Below are 17,414 nucleotides of genomic sequence, written 5' to 3'. Positions count from 1 at the left end.
GGAATCTTATCAGAATATTTCCTATATAGAATGAACTAAAAGAGTATAAGTAGTTAAAGTAATATAATTTCATTAAAAATGTAAAATTAATTATTAATGAGCGGGAAAGCTTGATAGGATAAATGTTTTACGGTTTTACCTGTATTGTATATTTAAATAAATCAAATGTGAGAACAGTTCTTTTTCAGAATCAAGGAAATATTTTTCTTTAAATGTTTGATAAATAAAAGGAACAAAGCATTAAACTGAAGTATGTATGCACAGTTACACTGTACATCAATTGTGTTTTCAGTGCAAACTATCATAATACATTAGTATTATTAAGTGTAACACAGTCTTTAATGGAAAATTTAAATTTTTAATCAGTGGGTTTTTAAGATGTAAGCTTGGTTGACAGACAGGTTTACAAAACCAAAACTTTTACTAAAACCTATTATTAAAACATTCGTTTTACCAGAGATCTATAATTCTTAGCAATTGTGCCTTTGTTATAATAAGTATTGTTTTATTAAATGTTTTTTATATTAATTTTTTTATTACTCATCAAATAAAAAAACTACTGGCATATGTCCTCACAGCACACGACTAACAGATAAACCTGTAACGCGAAAAAAAACAGCCTTAAATTATATATTGGCTTTGATACAAAAATAAAACACACAGACACACAATATTATTTATCCTCTACAACACACTTTTTCACCCCAAAATTATTGAATTTGGCTGCGACAAAAAATAATTTTATACGATTACACATCACGATTTGTTCTATTCATGTGCCTATGATATGTATTATACTCACAGCAAATTCTCCTCAGTTACCTAAACGGAAACGTTATTGACAGGGATATTGGTAATTTGAATATCAATCAATTAACCAAGTAATACAATTCCAGTAAACGCATTGTAACAATTCATAACAACCATCAAATTAAATTATTACTTAGCCTTTCATTCACAATATCACATTTAAACTTACATACATACATCCACTCTGATTCATAATCCAACTGATTTCCACTCAAATACTCCATCTGTTCCAGAGCTCTCCAGAACAAATACATTGATGATACTCTAAAATGTTTTACTGAATAAATATTTACAAAAACTGATCACGTACCCCTTAAAAGAGACATGAAATGTCTATAGATAGACGTAAAATTAATGACTCTACATGATAACTTGAATAAATTATATTTATATAAGTGTTTATGAAACATCACAAATAAGTTTCACTGCTATCGTATGTCAATAAATATGCTTGCAAAATATAAACCTATATATTGGTCTTAAACAGTGCTTACTTTTGTTGAACATCTTATAATCTGAGCCTTAAAATGATTTTATTTCTTTTACTAACTAACCCTTCCTTATTAAGATCTTCTAAATAATATATCTGATCATATAATAATAATATTTTTTCCATGTCCGTTACCTAGGATATGAAAATTACTTCTATGTACTTGAGGTATTTCCTCGTTTTATATCATTCGAACATTCGTATAGTTGTAATTCTTGTATATCTAACTGACACTACATAATACCTGTATAAAAAGAGACAGAGACAATGAAATACAAATATTTCTCTACGTTATAAATCTAATTAGATTTTATTTAGTTTTAATTGTTTTTTTTGTCTGTTATGCGGTAAATTGTATATAGAAGGTACTTAATGGTGATCGAGTAAAGGATAAAAGTAATATCCGAAATGCCCACTTCTAGAATGTTATGTTAATTTATTGAGTCTGCGGCGTGTAGGGAATTATGAATCTGAAGTTCCGATTTCCGTTCCTAAAAAGCCTGTTTTGAGATAAACATGTATAGAATACTAGCCTTTAAAAGTATTCGAATTTATTACAGAATTTGAATTCCTTTTTTACATTTTATTATTTTAAAATAAAGTTTAGAAGCCGCGGTTAACAGCTAGCTGTCAATGAAAACGCTTCATATATTTCTTTGTATATGGATAAAACCAAATCTCAAATTAAAAAAATATTACTTTTGAGAAATAAGTTTTCATTTCTACGAGTAATTACTTTTGTGATATTTATTTAAAAAGATGGTAGGAATATATATATATATATATATATATATATATATATATATATATATATATATATATATATTACTAAGTATAAAGTTTAGGAAGTGGCAAGTTTAACAAGATCCTGGAATGACGCAATAAACTACATTTACGGAGTGAAGCAAGCTTCTCTTGTCTCCTAAGTAGCATGAAATGTAAAATGATTCTCTATGTAAAATAGTAATCAAAGTTAAACCTAAGATATATTACGTCATAGTGTTTGTTACTTAGCTTTAATGAATGAGTGGCACTGTCCATGTTAATTTTAAATGTTTAGTGTATACTGAAGTAAAACATTCAAGTCTCTCACTTCTCGCCAACCTTCACACATTCAAGAATGGAAATCTGACAACAAATGATTAAATGGGACATATAGGGGAGTGGCATAGAAAAAATATGGACTGCACTGTACATAACTATGGTTAAGGCTTGATATACGAACAAATTATTGTAATATCCACTATTTTTAAATAAATAAGTTAAATAAATAGAACTCGTGAGTTTAGTAAAATAGTATATAAGCCTCATAACGGGGTACAAGAGCTACCGGAGTTCGGTGATTGTTTATCATGTATTGGGTTCCATATTCTGTCTAGCAGCTTACAAATAAAATAACTGAGCTCACTAAAATTTAAAACTTACGTATTGGTGACTTCAGATGTGGTATGCATAGTTGTAAAACACACGTTGACTTGAATTAGTATAGATTTATTCTTATTACCTTAGCTAAAGCATAATGTAACAAACCGTACTAATGGCTTTAGCACTGAAAGCCTGAGTAAACCGTAAACGGTTTGGAGCCTTGACGGCAATCAAAACCGCATGAGACCAATTAACCCTCGGCGTGTTGCACACATAGCATACCTACTTACAATAGACGTTTCCTTTATTGGAGAACCTTACGATGTTTGTGGCAAAAACAGTTAAAACGGCAATGTGCCAATCGTTATTATGACTTATTTTTTAAATAACATCACGAGGAAAAATGCAATAAGAATATACATTTGGATGGTAACAATTGTGATGTGAGATAAATTTATGCTTTGTCGACTACTTACTTGTTTGTTTGTTGAAATATGGCTGTCGTTATTACCAAATATAATTTCTAACACCAAAGGCTTACAATTTTGCGTTTTTATTTATTTTGGTCAAATTTCAAAGTTGTTTCTAATAGTTATTACACTTGAAAGCTACATAAAAATAATATTTTTATACAATGTAATAAATATGACACCAATAAAATTATACACACAATAGTGATTTTAAAGTAATGGTAAACTGGGCAATATTTCCTTCCTATTACATGTTATCTTAAGATGACACAAGTGTTAAAAGACATTCTCCAGAGTAACTTAAGCCGCGATTAGAGACAAAGCTTAACTTGGTCCAAGACAGCAGACGTTACCTTGTATTTCCCTTGCGGCTTTGTTGCCAAGGGATTGTCGAAACCTACATTCTATATGTCAAGAATGTGTGTCTGTGTTCAATACAGAATAAGGTTTAGATTATACATTGGTGACAATGGTTAGTTTTCGTAGACTGATTTTGCTCATAGCAGTTTTATTGCTCAGTTCTCTCGGTTCTTACCCATAGAGAATCTTTAAAAAAATTATTTTTTTTTATGCTAAGCATTTATGCATGGTAGACGGCACAGCTTCCTACTAATTACAATCTTGGTGTAAAACTCAACTTATCACTATTTTTAAATCCTTGTGAGCTGTTCCTCTAATTTTATAAAAACTTATAGTTGCTTATAAATAGGCTGTTATGAGTAACATTTAATGTACAGAGATTCATAGTAAACAATGCACGATAAAAGTATACTTCTTATTTTCATAAGCTTCTGTTCCTCAGAACCTTAGAAACCAATAATTATAAACTTTTTATGCGTTCTAAAAGGACATACCATTGTGTAAAGGTTTGTATAAAATGTGTCCTTAAAACATATATGAAAATGTATCATTCTATTAAATAAACTAGTTACCTGTTATATTACAGGTAAAGGTTAGATGTTTAATAAATGGTACGTCATAAGCTATAACTGAAATGATAAGTGACTGATATAAATAAGTGATTATACTGGAAGATATTCGAAGTCTCTCATCTGTTGCAGAATAATTTTACTGATTTTAAAGAGCAGAGATTTGTGGCTCCAAAGTTGGAGAATGAAACAGTTTGTTTTGAAATATAAAAATTTCTCTGCTACATTCAAAACTATTTCAATAAATAGTTTCAACAATTGTAACAACAGTAATATAAGGACTATTTTAGGCAAAGGTGGAGAAATATTAAATAAAAAGTAATAAATAGTAGTAAATAGGAATAAATAGTACATAATAAGAGCAAGTGTAATTTAATATCATACACTTTTTGACGGTGCCCCTGTCGAATTTGTAATTTTACCCATATAAAGAAAATATTCGTAGGTATGAAAAGTGTACTTCAGACAAACAATGTCTATTCTTAAAAAAACAGCGTAGTATAGCAATGTCTGTTGGATTTGATTAAATGAAACTCAATTAGTTCATTTAAAAGTTTATATTTCAATGGACCTGCGAAGTACAGTAGTTTCAGCGGTGTCCAAATTAAACTAACTTATTAAATTAATTATCAAAATAGCATATGTATTTTTTGTTTGTTTGTTTTGCTTATATTTCAAATGATGAACACTAAAAACCTATCCTGCAGTATAGTATCCTACGATTCGAATGCATAATTTCGATTCAGAAGCAGTCGATATTCTACACAATTCTTAACGGTATGATACAATAATAAAAGCTCTCTCCCATCAGGCGTTCCTGTTAATGCGTTCCACCACTATCAGTATTTATTTTAGCATTGCCCGTGCAAATATAGCATGAATATTATCCCCCAATTATTAAAATTGATTTATTAAATTATTAAAAATATAATATATGTATATGATATAACGATTAGACTTATAAGCATTATTTATCTGCAACCTAACTAATACATTCTTGAAGCTCTTCTCTAATTCGAAATTATGTATTAATTTAAACAAACTCTCCAATAATATAAAGTTTTTATTTTTGTGAGGCCTTTCGTCCGAAGATGTACTCATTGAGTACGAAATGCCTCACAAAAATAAAAACTTTATATTATTGGGGAGTTTGTTTAAATTAATAGAACCTAACTAATGTTTGCTTTAAAATGAGATAGCATTGTTAGGTTGTACAATAGTAAAAGAGATTTATATTAAAAATATTATAACCAAAATAGAGTTATATCCATTGGGTTTAGGGAATTAATGGTGGAAAATGGAAGTTAATTATTATGAAACTGTACGTCGAGCTCTGGCTACTGAATTCATACATTGATACTGTAAATGCGAGGTTTAAAAAGCAGCAGTAAAAAGGTAAAAGGTATTAAGTAAAACAATCATCTAACTAAATGACCAGACACTTCAACCTAACACACTGGTACCCTTATTAGTTTTGCAACTCTATCATTACTTCACCTTCTTCCTTAAATAAAAAACGAAATATAAAAATGTATCTTAATCATAATATATTTAAAACGTACGTGACGCAACGTATAAAAGATAGAATATCTTCATCATTATCTTTTCAATGTCCAAACAGATTTCTCAACATAGGCTACGATGCAAAACACATACGAGATGTTGTCTTTTCAACATCTAGGACTTGATAGGATAGTTGATAGTATTTCTTCGTAACGTAAGAAATATCTAATTTAAACTGTTATAAAATCTGCAAAGGCACTGATATACATTTATAGAGTTAGCCATCCGGAATTCCCTGGATTGAACACATTTTTTCTTGTTATAATGTATAAATTAATGTACAAAAAACTTGTTGGATGTTTGGTTCAATATAAAAATACTTAAATCACCCTCTAACTTAATAGATGGCAACTTTTCTTATCTTCACGACTCGAATAACCAATTGAGTGAGCTTTTAAAAGTTAAAATGTTCAAAGTTAAAATTTACAATTAATTAGCTCCTTTTTAAACAGTTCTTTATTAATTACAGACCATCTATTATATCATGGGTTCAATAACTCATACATTTATACAAAGTATTAACAATTATACAGTGGAGAGTATTGGACATCACAAAGATTTGAGCAGTGAATTTAAAAGTATATAATGAATGATTTAAATACCATTTTGCATTGATTAGAAAATTCATTTAAATAATTTTTTGAAATAAAACGTAACAAATGTGTAAGAAAGGACGAGAGATTGACAGTTAGGTTCTTAAGGGATGGTTTATGAGAGGGAAGGGTGGGAAGCAGGATACGAGTGTGTTGTCGCGACAACCAGGAGCCGCTGCTCGGCGTACTCAATAATGATTCCTTATTTTATGTATACCAGAAGGATTTATACTGCTGGATTCTCGTTTATTTCCATTACATTTAAAGTTATTTCAAAATATAGTAGTAATTGCATTATTAAAAGAAAAAAAAATTAGAAATAGGTTTAAGTATACTATAGATTAATCACAGTTTAAGACATTTCACATATTTTTGAAGTGTTATAAAAATAGCAGTATTACGTATTAATAGAAAAAATTATAATAATTTTATGGGCAAAATCTAAAACTATAGCCTTTTTACATTGTAATGATTCAGTGTTTGTAGGGTATAAAAATGTTAGTGATACCCGATAACTATTGTCGTTATCACAATAAAAATAAATTATTAATGAACTTATGACCGTAATAAAGCCAAATAAAATATAAACAAATTTATCAAACATTATTTAATTAAATTCAAATATCGTAAAAAAATTTATATTCTAATTAGCAAATAGCCTAATGGGTTTTGGACAAAACTGAAATTATCCCTTATTAAAATACTTAGGTTTAAGGTGGTAACAAAAATCCAAAGGACGATTCATTGACTTTGGAAATTTGAAAGTTTTTTTGCGCCTATATTTTACGACATAAAACTAAGTAGAAGATGTAAAAATAACAAGATTTAGTATATCACCACTTCTTTACAAATTATCCTTAACATTCATAGACCAAATGACGTTGCACTGGTATAAATTTTAATTAAAACAAGATAAAACAATCCTGCTTTTATTTTTATTTATTACCTTTAACTCGTAAAATTTTGATGAGATGTGTTTAATATTCTAAATACATATTAACGTTTTTTTTTAAATATTACCAATATTAACACAGTGATATCAGTCCAAAATAATTTAAAATTAAGTGGGCATTACAAATCATATTGTGTCACATTTTATTGACGTAATAAAAGTTATTATCTTAAATTGTAGGTACATTTGACAGGTACTGCACCATAAGTCTCTATCATGTCAGTTCTAAGGTTGGCATATGGTAGGATACAGATTTACTACTTTTATCTCAAAATTTATAATAGTTGCCACCACAAACTTTACTTGTTGCTTTAATGTTCATTTCTTTTTATTGGTAGAGATCCTTAAATAAAACTTGAACATAAAACTAATTCTTCACTTACGAATAAAAGCGCAGGACTACAAAATAGTGATTTTAAGGATAGCAAATTTAAACAATATAGCATAAAATATTCTTACCACATATAATTGTAATAAAACTATATTTAACAACTGAATAGTGTACTGTTAAAAAGTGTTTGATAAGTAACTACGAGTACGCAGGCCTTTAGAAGAAAAACTACGAGTATTTCATATAGTACCATAATTTAGTAGGTCTACCACGACCTTTCAATGAATATGATCGTTGATATACTAAGAATTCTGAAATGAAAAATACTTAAATATACCACGTAAGTCCTCATAACTCATAAGTATTGTTTTTCGAGTTAATCAGAAATTGTTTTTACAATATTTTTAGGAAGGTAAAGCAATGAATAAGGTACTTGGTTTCATACAAAACATTCACCCAACCTAAAAGTGTTTATTATTAGTTAGAACAGTGGGTTTTTAATAACAGTAGATTAGGAACAAGCAACTGATACCTTGGAGAGTAACACATATCGAATTACTTATTCTCTTATAAAGTAGAAATGTTAGGATCTATAGTGTTTCTTTACCAATGACACACAATATCAACTCTAGACTTAAATTTACTTGACAACATAAATAAAGGTATATTTTTTTAGCATGTCTGATGTACCGCTCGCTAAATCATGACGTCACAAACTCAATTGATCTGTTTGGTTCTGTGAGAAGACTTGGCATTTGTGTCTGGGCGCCTGGAACAAAAGAACTTTATTAACTCTCAAAAGCTTCAGGATATTGAGTCTAATAAATATCTTCCTTTAAGTGTATTTCCTTTGTTCCATTGTGTCATTCCTTTTGTAACGTACCAACCAGTCCGCCTATTTACTCCATGTATCTTTCATTTGAGCTTTAGTGTAAGTGTTTTACCCTGCTTGTATCTCGTGCTGAATGTTGTAAACAAATAATTGGATTAAAATTGAGTCGATGATTTTACGTGTAATTTATGTCTCCTTTTACTTACTTATATTTGACATGGTAGGACTGAAATATTGTATTATCTTTAAACATTCGCAAGTGTTTTATTATTCAAAATATAACATAACAAAACAAACAAGTCTATTCAACGAAAATAGCATTTGATATGACGTAATTTTTTCAATGTCAGTTGAATGGAATTGTTGAACTTGGTGTTGAATTAAAAAAGGCGAGGCCCGTGGCACCGCCGCCGCGCCGCGCCATCTAACTGGTTACTTCCTCCCCTCTTTGTAATTACCGAGCTAAACCTGAAAATTCCGTTCCGTAATATAACATAAAAACATAAACTTTACTTTTAGTAAAAAATGTACCAATAAAATTAACTTATAGTGTACACTCGAATTCGTAATATGACTTATTTATGTAGTTTTAGTAGCTATTGTGAGCTAAATAACAACGTAAAGAAATGTTCAAAATTACAGCACCATTATTGTATCCAAGAATCAGCTGGATCTAGATAAATAAATTTCTTACAAAAATAAGATAGATAAAATATTTAAAGGTTAATATAATAGCAATAAAATTAAAATTTATGTGTAAAATATTTATTGAATATTTCCATCAGTAAATTATTTATTCTAAATATGATAACCAAGATTACCCAATGTTTACGTCCTAGCTTAGATATATCCCTCAAACCACTAAACTTATCATTTAATTAATAAACAAAACCTCAATGTTCCCACAATAAACGAAATGTTTACGTGCTTTAATATAATTGGACAGGAGGAACCCTTCAAGTGGTGCATAGTGGATTCAATCTCCATCATTTTCTGGCAAGGACATTATATGCTTTTTCTCATTTTCTCTGCCTTTTCTACATAAAATTTGTCTCTTTTAGCCAGTAGTCTCATTCTCGTTTCTAGTACCTCCTATTGTTTGTTACTTGGATATAGTTTGTTGTTTTAAAAGATAATGTGAATGATCTGTAATTTAAAACAATAATTACGTTACAAGCAAAGGCGCATTACACAAGTAACAAACAATAGGGGTCTTCGTCGCTCACAATTTTTATGTGTTTCTTTAGGTCTAAAACTTGGAATGAATTATCAGGTTTAACCACAATCATATCTAAAACGCTCATTAACTTTGGGATATTATCCAAGTAACCTCAGCATAATTTGGCCTGCCGTCTGGACTATTCAATAAAACTGTTGTTGCTCTGCCATATGAATAAATTTACACCAAAAAGCGTAACAAGAGATATTACAAAGCCACGAGTCAGAGCTTTTATGTATTAAACATAACTTCCGTAAATAATAACATCCTTATAAACGAGTATCCTTTTTACCCTTAACAATACTTTTACTCACATAATTAGCTGATAATCTTTCGTTTTACTTTATCATTTTACAATTGATTATTTATTATTAGATATCAATTAAGTTTAAACGTATTAATTAACATAAGTTGATATGTATGTTGAGTAATTTAAATATAGTGTACAATTATAAATTTAAATAAGAAGTGAATTGTAGGTTCATAAAAATATTTGGAAAACACAATATATTACGATTAATTTGCTATGTAGTGTAATCTATGTGAAATACATAAAGTTAATTTGAATTTCCATATCAAACATACCTAGCTGTGCGTTGAGCAAGTAATTGCAATGTGAAAGTCAGCGCCTGGAGAATTCGTGTGTGAATTCAGCAGTTAACTTTACTTATAGTTGTGAGCATCTTACTTACGTCTTTCCTATAACATGCTATTTAAGTTAACAAGCTACTTTACAACGTCTTTTTATTCATATACGGTAAACAGTTTTGTATTAAAAAGTTATATTGCAGTAACTATTTTAAAACACAACTGTATTTAATGATTTATCAATAAAAATATAAGTTTTTTTATTTTAAAGTGATTTATTAATGCTTGTATTAATAACAATATTTATTAGCTTATGTGAAACTTTACAAATATATGTGCTGCAATCATATTTATACGATATTTGAAGACATTCATAACAACTGAAGTATACTTAATACATTATATATAAAAAAGAAAAGAAAAAGTGTTATTATACATACAATTTCAGTAACGATTAAATCACAAAAAGTACTTGCTAATCCGACACTAGAACTCGAGTCTGTCACTTGCTGGGCGACTCGAGCAATTAGGACTATGTAGTGTAGTGGTAACATGCTTGCCACTTTAATTTCAACTTTATCTTGTCTTTTTGATGTTTAAAAAATTATTATAAAAATATGTAAAAACTATAGATTCAAAGGAAATATTCAATAACCATTGCACATATAAAAACCAAATAACATATTAATGTTTTTAGCATAATTATTCTAGTATAGTAGTAGATTAAATGAATTTATATTTTCAAGAAGTTTGGAAATTCGTTGAATATATAAAAACATCAGGTTCGAATCTACTGTATATCGTTAAAAGAAATGTACTTAAATTTATTCCCTCTAATATATAAAAATATTGCATAGTAATTAGAGTGTTATTGTACTCTTGTATAGTACAACCATTTTGTCTATCTCAATTTTTATTATTCATAAGTAATTATATTCAACAGGAACGAATGAATCAAAATTGTACTATATTTCTTAATAAACAGTTTATATAACTGTGAATATAGTAGCAAATTTAAAATAAAGATAGTGTTTTGTAAGCTTAATGTAGGGCTATCGTACAATGTTTTACTTTTATAAAGTCATTTTTATAATACAATTTTAATATATTGGATTTGAATATAGAAGATTAATAAATTAGAAATGTTATAATAATGAAAAGTTGTTCTATATTTTAATAAAAATGAATGTTTTGAATGCAAATATACAAAATAAATCAAACAATTGCAAAATACACAAATTGTATTTTTTTAAATAAGTAAAATTGAAAAATTAAGTATTCGGGCCTATTATGTAAAGCGTAAGAAAATATTGACCTTAATTTGATACTACTCGTTGACCAAATATGGAAAACATAAAATCACTGATAAATAATTTAACAATTTCGTAATATGTCGTCAATGCCCAGAGTTAGGTAAGTAACAGTGAATGTTTAACCTAAGGTAGATAAAGATATGACAGCGACACAAAATCATCGTAGTAAACACATCCACCAAATTATCAATATGCTATCATAGTCCTTGTGTCCATTTACCCGAGTTAGGTTGGTAATAGTGAATTTTTCACCTAAGGTAGATAAAGATATGACGTCGGCACAAAATCATAGTAGACACGTTGTACAAATAATCAATATGCTATCATAGTCGTTGTGTCCATTTACCCGAGTTAGGTTGGTAACAGTGAATGTTTCACCTAAGGTAGATAAAGATATGACAGCGGCACAAAATCATAGTAGACACGTTGGCCAAATGATCAATATGCTATCATAGTCGTTGTGTACATTTACCCGAGTTAGGTTGGTAACAGTGAATGTTTCACCTAAGGTAGATAAAGATATGACAGCGGCACAAAATCATAGTAGACACGTTGGCCATATGATCAATATGCTATCATAGTCGTTGTGTCCATTTACCCGAGTTAGGTTGGTATGGAGCAAGTACTTTTTGTGATTCAATGTTTATTGAAATTATATATATATAACCAATATCAGGAAACCGAGCTTTGCTTGGTATTTTTTTTTTTGTGATGACTCGTGTTTTGGGATTCACTTTATGATATACATTTCGCAAACAATAAAACTATAAATGTCATAACCATTTATTGTTCTGTCATCTTATGCATTAAAGGAGCAAACGATGCGTTTATTTTTTTTATGACAATTTGGATAAAACAACGTTTTCTAAAAATGGAACCTGGCTAAATCTATTTATCGCCCACATAACCCCCTGCATACTAAATTACATAACAATCGTTGAAGCCTTTGGTCAGATTCAGTTTATACGAGAATATATACAAGAATTGCTCGTTTAAAAGTATTATATATATATATATATATATATATATATATATATATATATATATATATAACCTTCAGCAACCTTAAAAAGATCAACTAATTTTTTATAATTGATCACCTTCTTTTATACTTCACAACTTAGCTAAATACAGGAGTCAAATGTTTTAGTTTTTAATACTAACATATGTTTTAAACTACATACACTAAATGAGTTACAAAATAAGGGTATTGATTATTTTAAGTAACATATTATTTTTTACAACAGTTTTTACTTATATTGCTGTAAATATATACTAACTAAACTTTACATATATTATCATTTAATATGGTTTAGATTTTTTTGTTTATTCATTCCTTGTGATCAAATTTACTATTGAAATATTCTCACGGTTTGTATTCGTCTGTATCTTTTAGACTTACGCCAGAAAATGCTTGGATTTGGATTACTTAAAATGTTGAGATTAGTTTAAACTTAGACATAAGTAACGTTTATTAATTTCTTCAATGGATATGAGATATACACCATTATTACTTACAAATTACATTCAATTTACAGATGTAGTCTGTGCAACATTTAAGAGTATTGATTAATTTTCCGTTTAAACAACAAGTTAGTCCAGTGCGAAATTGTTTCAGTCGCCTTGATTGATGATTATTTCGATCGATCAAAATTAATTACTGTTAATTATTGGTGGATGAGGGGGAATGTAGGTAATTAGGGATGGCCTTCCCCACCGTAACTTGTGTACGCAACCAATGCAGTGTAACCTGAATTGTAAGCTCATAACACAATCACTCGCTACACGTCCATTCCCAATAAACATTAATATGAGTTCTAATCATGGCAAGTACAATGAGATTGTTAATGAAACTTCATTTACGCTACGAATAAAGTCATGCAAAACCGTTATTTTAGTATTATCATTAGTATTTATTATCTGCAACCATACTTACAATATCCTTTACAAAGTTGAAGAATAATTATAAAACGAACTACAATAATATTTACCATTCTGCTGGTGAAACAAATTATGCGTGTTCAAACTAATGTCTAATAGAATTCGTCAACTAACAAACAGAATGTACACAATGACTCTATCAAATTCATTATATCATTTGACACGTCAAATGAGTAAGAAATGTCATACAATGTATAGTCCTATCTTACTTAGATGTCTATCTATTTGTGTCTCTTGGATAGAACAAAATTTTAGAAAAAAGTACGAAGTTCAAACTTAGAAAACTGTACATTATTCTTAAGATCAATTTGCAAAAGTCCAATTAAAATCATATTAGGTTTTGAAGTAGTGGTCACAGATTTTTCAAACTGTAATGACTCAAAAATGGCAAACTTTGGGAACATTTTATAATACAATAGTTTGAAAGCTTCGATGCGGTTACTAATATTCGAATAGTAAAGGTGTTACAGAATGCTATTCCTATTATGTTAAACAAAAACATTTGAAGTTCAATTTTGCCAGACTACTACAGCCAAAATTCCCTCAAATGAGTGAGAAAAATTGTATCAAGAAGCAGATAACATTAGCTGAGAAATAAAACAATCAGTGGACAGTTAACAAAAGTAATGTCATCTTCGTATCAAACGTTTCCTCTATAAACAACCCATTATGTTTTATTATTATTAGTACATTTTAATTTCTAAATTTGTACTCAAAACTGTTTGAAAAATGTGTACGGTCACCATTTTGAAGCCTAATATGAATTTTCTCGCAAACATATGTTTAATACATTTTAAGTAGACTACACACTTTTAAAAGTTTGAAACTCATATCTTTATTCATCTGGACAGGTTTCCTTTAAAGCCATAAACAAATCGACGGACTTTAAAGTAAACAACGTATGTATATGATATGCTTGAATACTACCAAGAAATAAAACTCTGTTCCATCTTACTACCCTCGATTTTGCAGTTCAAGTTAAAGTAAATACAAGTGTAAATTTTCGCTGATTCAAGTCTATGACTACTGGGATGAAGGGTTTGCAGTTCACTGGATTAAAATCGGTGGAGTAGTGTGCAGACCACTAAGGAGGTTGAATTGACATGACACAGCTAGACTTCTTTTCTAAGGATGTTATGATAAACAAAACCGTCTTACAAACTCTTAATCCCTAAAAGAGAAAAATTTAAATTGAGTATCGGTGCATCAACATAAGATATGAGGAATGTTATTATTTGTGAGGCTGAGTTAAAAAATTATTAGACAAATATTCTACTTATAAGACATGTCCAGTCTAATCAGCAATACAATAATTACTGCCACAAGTTTATGCATATCCCTTTAACACTGAAAGCACCACACATATGGAAAGATCCGGAACATTGGTGAAGTAAAGTAGTATTAAAATCGACAGGAAGGACTCCTGAACTTACAATACTGACTCCTTTTAACTTTACCTACGGGTCGAATGAACATCAATATAGTTCCATAAATTGTCTGTAGTTATAGTGGCAATGATGTGCCAATTGTGTGTCATCTGTGTTGAACGACAGTAATATCAATAACTCAACAACCAGAACTACAAAAATAAACTTCTGAGAAGATCGAAATCTGCACCAAGAGACTGTGATTTATTAACTGCTAAGTTTTCTTTATTGGGTAATCAAATTTCATCGTCAGATAAATGGTTTCTACAAGGTTAGATTTGCAGAGTTTTAAATAACTAAAGAAGTAAATAATTGTAAAAAAACAACATATCTTACTAAACAGTTGTGATAATTAAATGAAAATATTGTTAATTGTGTTAATTATTGTGTATTGTTACGTACACACACACGCAAACACACACAAACACACACGCACACACACATATTATATATTGTTGAATGTTGATGAGTAAACCACAAGTTTAATTCTGTTATTATTCGAAGAAAAAATAAGTTTAAAGATTAGCAATTGACAAGCTACTTGTTTGGTTGACTAACACTACTCATCCTGTTCAGAAATACTGTATAGAAATATACGTAACTTATAGTTATAATAATACATATATGGAACAATAATCAGAACGAAAAATAAGTTGTATATTAATTACATAGTTTGGACAGAGAGAAAAATCACAATTACCAATTGCAGTTTGAATATGGCAGGTTGATCTATACAAACAAGATACTAACAAATTTGTGGAAGTAGTAGTAGTGCTGTCTACAATCAGAGATATCTCGAGATTGACGTTGATTATGGTCCATTGTGGTAAGGCAGACAGGTCTTCAGTGTGTCAGAGTGGATAACTAACATAAGCGACAATGGCATGACATAACGTCATCGCAATGTAGTTCAGCTTGGCTGTAGGAATAGATAATGACGTTGATGGTGGTCTGTTTACACTGTACTCTACAGAAACTTTGCATGCTAAGTTTTTTTTAACTTTAGTGTAAGACAAGTGGTAGGTTTACTTTCAACCTTTTTACAAAAATGTGTACATTTACAGTGTGGATTGACAAACTAACAAGTGTAAGAGTATTTTGGTCTCATATAAAATATGTAATAGAAAATTAGCATGATTTTTCGTGTTTTTCCAACGTTATCAACGTTAGTTGATTTCAATGTAATAACAGAATAAAGAAATTTTGTATATCACATTGAAGTTTTAATTTCACAAACCAATATAACTTATTGCCAAGAGCAATTTTGGGAACAAAACAAAACAAGATTGAACCTTGGTAAAATGACATTGTACTCGTTTACTTTGAGTACAGCCAGTGGTGGTTAGTTGCCTAAAAGGTTAAATGGAGTAACAGACACTCTCGTTATTGTAGCTATTGCAGTATTTAAATTGTCATTAGTTAAGTAAAGAATGTTGTAAAAATCTATTTTTAACATTACACCACACTTTTTGATACATCATCCAGTGACAATGGCCTGGAAATACTTTTTGATAATTATGTATAATTCCTTGACAGACATTATAAATTTAGTTCACTTACGTAACACTGATTATATTGTTCTATGGAAATATAAGGTATTTAACCATCTACGACCTGTATCGGTATTTCTTTGATTACGGAAGTGGATGTTGTATTTCTCTTGTGCATAAAAGTAATATTTTGTTGTAGACAATAAACCCTAATTCAATAATTCGCGCAAGTTTTTTTCAATAAAATTACCAAAGTTTTCAACAAAGTTTATTGAGTTAGTTTAGATTGTCATTCTAATTTTGCTCAGAAGAAGGAATTTTGACTTAATAATATTTCGCATTGAAACTAAAACAGTCAGTCCATATTATTAAATTATACAACTTCAAAAATCTTTATGATTTAAGTAAAACACTTGTAAGCTTATTTATTAATTCACTATTTCAGAAGTTTCCAAGTAAGAGAATGATGATTGAGAAACTCATTTGAGAACTGTAATGATAGCCTTCTCATCAATTGTCTTTGTTTAAAGTTTGTTATTGACAATGAAAGGTTTGAAAGGATAATATGATTTCGGACATTTGCCTTCGTTATATGTAACAAAAAATTATAACACAAAGTAGATTTAATTTCCATATAGTATATAAATCATGACGTGAATCAGGACGTCATGCTGAATTTAGTAATAAATTATTTTTTATGAATGAATATTAATTTTAATAAATTAAATTTGGCGGGTTCTGATTATAGCAAACGATATCTAAGTAATAACTTTATGGCCAAGCATTCATCAGTTAGCAAGTACGGTTGGAGACGAAGATTATATTTATGTTATAAAAGACAAATAAATGATTAGTGTGGCGGATTAGCCTTTTTAGTATTTCATATTAACATTCATATGCTTATACAAAGCAGTAGTCTATTATTATTATTATCTTAAAATGTTTTATAGCTTTACAAAAAAAAAAAAAAATAAAATTGCTTTATCATTAACCGAAATTATTCAAAAACAACACTTTTAATTTATATTTTTTTCGTCTGATAAATGCCAAATTCCATTACCTCATTGACAAAATTACCTTAAGACTTTAATGAAACCTAAA

The sequence above is a fragment of the Homalodisca vitripennis genome, chromosome 3, assembly GCF_021130785.1.
Source record: "Homalodisca vitripennis isolate AUS2020 chromosome 3, UT_GWSS_2.1, whole genome shotgun sequence".
Lineage (NCBI taxonomy): Eukaryota > Metazoa > Arthropoda > Insecta > Hemiptera > Cicadellidae > Homalodisca > Homalodisca vitripennis.
This window is presented reverse-complemented; position numbering follows the sequence as displayed.